Source organism: Leuresthes tenuis, unplaced genomic scaffold (genome assembly GCF_036924035.1).
Source record: "Leuresthes tenuis unplaced genomic scaffold, fLeuTen1.0.hap1 SCAF_21, whole genome shotgun sequence".
Taxonomy (NCBI): Eukaryota; Metazoa; Chordata; class Actinopteri; order Atheriniformes; family Atherinopsidae; genus Leuresthes; species Leuresthes tenuis.
This window is the reverse complement of record NW_027325375.1, coordinates 15,136,553-15,142,138: the sequence shown is the minus strand read 5'-3', so window position 1 is coordinate 15,142,138 and position 5,586 is coordinate 15,136,553. Positions and strand designations below refer to the sequence as shown.

Sequence of the window (5,586 nt, the reverse complement as noted above, 5' to 3'; positions counted from 1 at the left end):
CTTATGATCATGTGCGGTTTGATATTCGAAAACTTTTGTTTTCTAGCAATTATTGATGGATATTCAGACCTTCTTGCAGCTGAACACCTCTGCTCCCGCTTTTGATGGTGTATAGTCGGGCTTTCGAGCCTTTTCTTCCCCGGTTTTTACAAATTATGGTTGGACATTCAGACCTTCTTGCAGCTGAAAACCTCCGCTCCCTCTTTTGATCATACATTGTCCGGCATCCGCACCTTTTCTTACCTGCTTTTTACAAACCATGGTCGGACTTTCACACCTTTTAGTAGCCGTACAACTCCACTCCGGCTATTGATTGTGTACAGTTGGGTATTTCAACCTTTTCTTACCCGCTTTTTACCAACTATGGTCGGACATTCACACCTTCTTACAGCGGAACACCTCCGCTCCCTCTTTTGATGGTGTATGTTCGGGCATTCAAACCTTTTCTTACCCGCTTTTTACAAACTATGGTCGGATATTCAAACCTTCTTGTAGACGAACACATCCACTCCTGCTTTTGATGATGTATGGTTGGGCATTCGAACCTACTTGTTGCCCGCTTTTTACTATGATCGGCCATTCACAGCTTCCTCTCCACCATACTTGTATGGTGGGATATTCACAACCACTTGCATCCGAAGACCTCCGCCCCCACTTTTGTTGATATTTAGTCGGTCATTCGCACCTTTCCCGCTTTTGGCAAACTATGGCCTTCTTGTAGCCAAACACCTCTGATCTCGCTTTTGATGATGTAAGGTTTGGCATTCAGAACTTGCTTCACCTGCTTTTAACCAAATATTGTCGGCCATTCACACCTTCTTGCAGCCGAACAATTCCGCTCCACCTTTTAGTGTTCTATGGGGCATTCACACCTTTTTTTTCACCGCATTTTATAGATTATGGTTGGAAATTCTCACCCACTCTCATCCAAAGACCTCTCCTCCCGCTTTTGTTAATATATAGTCGGGCATTCTAACCTTTTTTTTACCCGCTTTTTACAAATTATGGTCGGACATTCACACCTACTTGCAGCCGAATACTTCCGCTCTACCTTTTAGTGATGTATGGTTGGCATTTGCACCTTATCTTGCCCTCTATTTTTACTGATTGCTGAAGATTAAGTTGTTCTTTCTCAAACTACAAAATTTTTTTCATTGTTGAAACTTGATTTGAAGTGGATAAATAAGGAGGACAAACAGTTTTAAGTCAGGCTCATAGAAGGAATTAATTTTATAGCAAAATCTGTACTTCGTCATATGTCGAGAGATGTTTATTGCTGAAGAATTTCTTTTTCATTCTACAAAGTACAACGTTGTTTATCGTTGAAACTTGATTAGACATGAATAAATATGAAGGACAAAGCAGTCTTAACTTGGTTTGAGTTAAGGAATTCGCTTTATAGGAGAATCCGAATTCGTGCATAACTCGTAAAATAGAGCTTATTTTCGGATTCCTGAAGAATGAGTCTGGTTCTTTCTCATAATACAAAGTTTGTTGTTTATTGTTGAAACTTCATCAGAAGTGAAGAAATAAATGAATGCCTATCAACAAATGTGGGATCTAAACTCTAGTGCTTCCTCTAAAATAATTTCCTTTCTCAATTCAGAAATGTGTGTGTGTAAGTCACAACACCTGTGACACCAAAACGGCTTTCTTTTCTCTCTTTTCTTTACACTCTGCACTGTGAGCACACACACCAAATCTGAAAGGCTTTTTTCTCTCTTTTCTACATTATGGACTGTGGGGACACAAAACCGCTCTCTTTTTTTTTTTTGATTGTGTGACAGTCAGACAACATACAAGAACATATACCCCAGCCGGCATTGCTCCCTGCCTATTTTCCTACAGCTCACTATGTGTGTGCACACCTTTATTCACAAACTCTTCAACTTATACTCTTTTACCGAAGCTGCTACAGCTCGATTGGCCGAATACGCTTAGATCCTATTTCGGTGAATTTGACATCTGCCTTACATGTAACAGATTAGCGGTTTAGCAGTTTTAATTTAGTTTGAGTGAAGGAATTCATTTTATAGCAAAATCCGAAATCGTGAAGAACTCATGAAAGTAAGCTTATTTTCGGATTCCTGAAATATTAGATTTGCTCTTTCTTTTACTGCAAAGTACAACGTTGTTTTTTTTTGTTTAAATCTTTCTAGACATGGTAAATATGAAGGACAAAGCAGTTTTAACATAGTTTGAGTGAAGGAATTCATTTTATAGATAAAATACCAAGAGTCTGCTGAGAAAAGAGAGTGAATGCGAAGTAGACTTTAACACGGCTCTGGGAGCGAGCCGAGTGTGGGCTAACCGGGAGAATTGCTTGAAAGAAACGCGACACCGAATGAGCGGTCAGAACAAAGCCTCAATACGGTGTTCCCGTGGTGTTTTTGTAGCTGCCTTGTCTTTTGCACAGAGTAAAAGACAAGGCAGCCATCAAATAGGGCCCGATTGTTCCGACTTGGTCAGCTGAGGAGCAATGGGGGGGAGCAAGCGTCTCAACCAAGCAAAGCTCACCATGGGGAAGGTGGCTATGCCTACTAGCCTGATGCCCTGCTCCCGCAGTGACGGATAATCGTACTCTGGTTTCTCTTCATAACGTACAAGTCTTTCGCCTTTTACTAAAGACTTCCGTGGAGAGCAGCACTAATGAGTTGTTTCTATTTTTGGCAGGCTTTACATTTGCGGGTGAAGCCCTTTCTGTCTGTGCAAAAGAAATCTTGTTACTGTGCAGAGTGACTTCTCTGAGTAGAGTCGCCTTACTTGTTGCGACTGTGCCGATGTTCGAAGCTTGAGTGCAAAGTTGTTGCTTGAATGGTGCTCGCGGGAGTGCAAAGTTATACCATTTAAAAGGGCTGAAGAGTGCCCAGTGCAGCGGGTGGGCGGAGATGCAAAGTGACACTCTGGCCACCTCGAAAGTGAGGTTACATCCACTACCAGGGGCAGCCCAAGCTCTGCCGCAAGTGCGGTGAGCATGGGCACCTGGTTGAGGCTTCTACCAAGGTGATATGTGGGAAGTGCAGAGAAATTGGGCACACTTTTGGAGAGGATCCAAATGGGAGGAAATTTAGTGTCTGTGGAGAATTAAATCACCTCTTCAGAGATTGCCCTAAATCTTTTGCCAACAAATTAAAGACGGTTAAGCCAACAAAGAAGAAGGACCAGAGGTGGCAGTTGGTGAACAAAGTGAAGAGGTTGACCCAATAAATGAAAAGTCCCTTTCAGACAGTTCTTCAGTGGAAGAACCTAGAGTCTTCCCCTCCGACTCACCAAATGAGGTCTCCTTTTTAACTTTAGCTCTGCAATCAACCCCCAGGGACTCAAAGTTAAATGCAACATTGTGTCAGAGGCCAACACCGAGAGTCCGAAAAGGAAATATAGATCACCCTACTCACTTTTCACCTAAAGAAATGAAGGAAGAGCTAGTTTCCCAAGAAATAACCTGAGTGTGTAATTTGTTTTGATAACTTAGAAAAACGAAAATGACATACCTACTTTCCTTTATCCTTTTAATGGTTCTCACCTTCTCAACACTAAATGTGAGAAGTGTGAAATCAAAGACAAGAGCCCAGAGTATTTTATCCTTCTTAGACTCCATAAAATCAGATGTGTTTTTAATACAAGAATGTGGACTACCTTTTTTAAAAAACCATAGACAATGGGAGGGAATGTGGCCCCATTTATCGATATGGAGTGGCTCAAATCAAAATAAAAATGATGGTGTGGCCATTCTAATTAAAAATCCGCATGTTCTGGTGAAAGGTAGCACAGTGGTGAGAGACGGACGGGCACTTTTAGCACACTTGAATTTTATGGGGCAAGACTTTAACCTCTTAAATATTTATGGTTTCAATGGAAAAAATGACAGGTATGACCTTTTAGAAGATATACAGCTTTACATGCTAGGGCAAGTACCTTTAGTTGTAGGAGGGGATTTTAACTGTATCTTGAGCAGGAAAGATAGAAAAAGAGCAGGGGGAGATTTTAAAGTGGATAAGACTTCGATTTTACTTCAGGGCATACTTCAGGGATTTTAAGCTTACTGACTGTTTTAAAACCATGCATCCCAGAGAGGAGGGCTTCACCTGGTTTAGTCATGATGGCACCAGAGCCTCTCGCATTGATTCTTTACTAGAGATTGCCCACCCACTGATGTTAGATTAACCCCTGTTTTCTTTTCAGACCACCTTATGCTCTCCTGCACCCTTTCACCCCCTTCTGGTGCGACGGTAGGAAGTGGTCTGTGGAAACTCAACTGTTCCCTGTTGGAGGATGAAATCATAGTCAGTCAGTACAGGGAATGTTATAAAGAGTGGCAGACCCTTCAAGACCTCTACGAAACACATGCACAATGGTGGGAAATGGTGAAGGAAACGACCCAGACTTTTTTTAAACAGCAAGGTAAATGTAAAAAAAAAAAAATGAAGAAATCAAAGATGTCAAAAAGGAAATGTCAGTTTTAGCAGAAATAAAGAGTAAAGGAATTTTTGCAAGAAGCAGGGAGCAGGAAATTGAGGAAGGTGAAAAATGCACACGGTACTTTTTTAAGAAAGTTATAAATAAAAAGGAATGTATTCAAAATCTAAAAAGAGAAGATGGGTTTTTAACAAAATCCACACAAGAGATGATTGAAACTGTACATACCTTTTATAGTAACATGTAGAAAGAGAAACTAGTGCACTTGGAAACATCGGCAGAAATTTTAAAATTCGTTGACAAAACCGTAAAAGAGAATGCACACTTGACACAGGATTTTACTGCTTTAGAGTTAAAAAAATGCCTAACAGGTTTTAAGAGAAGTCGAGCTCCGGGTTTAGATGGGCTTCCTGCAGAATTCTATCTGACCTTTTGGGACCTTTTATCATCAGACTTTTTAGATGTTTTTAAAGATTTTGAAAAACTTGACCGACTGCCTGACAGTTTTAGAGTGGGAATAGTGACTCTACTTTATAAAAAAAATGATAAGACTGACCTAAAGAATTGGAGGCCCATCACACTTTTAAACTTTGACTGTAAACTTTTTAGCAAGGTTTTAGAGACACGGATGTCCTCTGTTTTAGAGAGGGTAATTCACCCAGACCAGGCTTGTGCCATCTCAGGGACACAACTCACCGACAGCCGCGTACTGATTCGAGACATCATTGATTACGCTAGAGACAGAAACACCCGGCTTGTCATCTTGAATTTAGACTTTTAAAAAGCTTTTGATCGGGTCTCGCATCAATATCTCTTTCAGGTGTTGCAAAAGGTGGGTTTCCCTCAAAGACTGACGACATCTGTGGGATTACTATACCAAGATATAAGCAGTAGGTTCGTCATAAATGGTCACCTGACTGATGCAGTGAAAGTGAAGTGCGGTGTTCGGCAAGGATGCCCATTATCTGCTCTCTTGTATGTGTGTTGCATCGAGCCTTTAGCACAGATCTTGAGAAAAGATCGACAGATTAAAGGAGTTGTAATCCCAGGCAGTGCAGGCTTGGTAGCTAAATGTGTCCTATACATGGATGACATTAACAAATTGTGTACAGATATTTTATCTATAAATAGAACTTTCGATGTCACTGACTGGTACACCAAGGGATCAGG

General features: G+C 41.0%; 1 non-coding gene across 1 annotated transcript; it reads left to right on the top strand.

Moving 5' to 3' along the window:
* Nucleotides 1-2,577: 2,577 nt before the first annotated feature.
* LOC140280572 (U5 spliceosomal RNA) lies at nt 2,578-2,691 on the top strand. Its single transcript, XR_011909515.1, has one exon. It is a non-coding gene; the product is annotated as a U5 spliceosomal RNA (small nuclear RNA).
* Nucleotides 2,692-5,586: the final 2,895 nt, after the last annotated feature.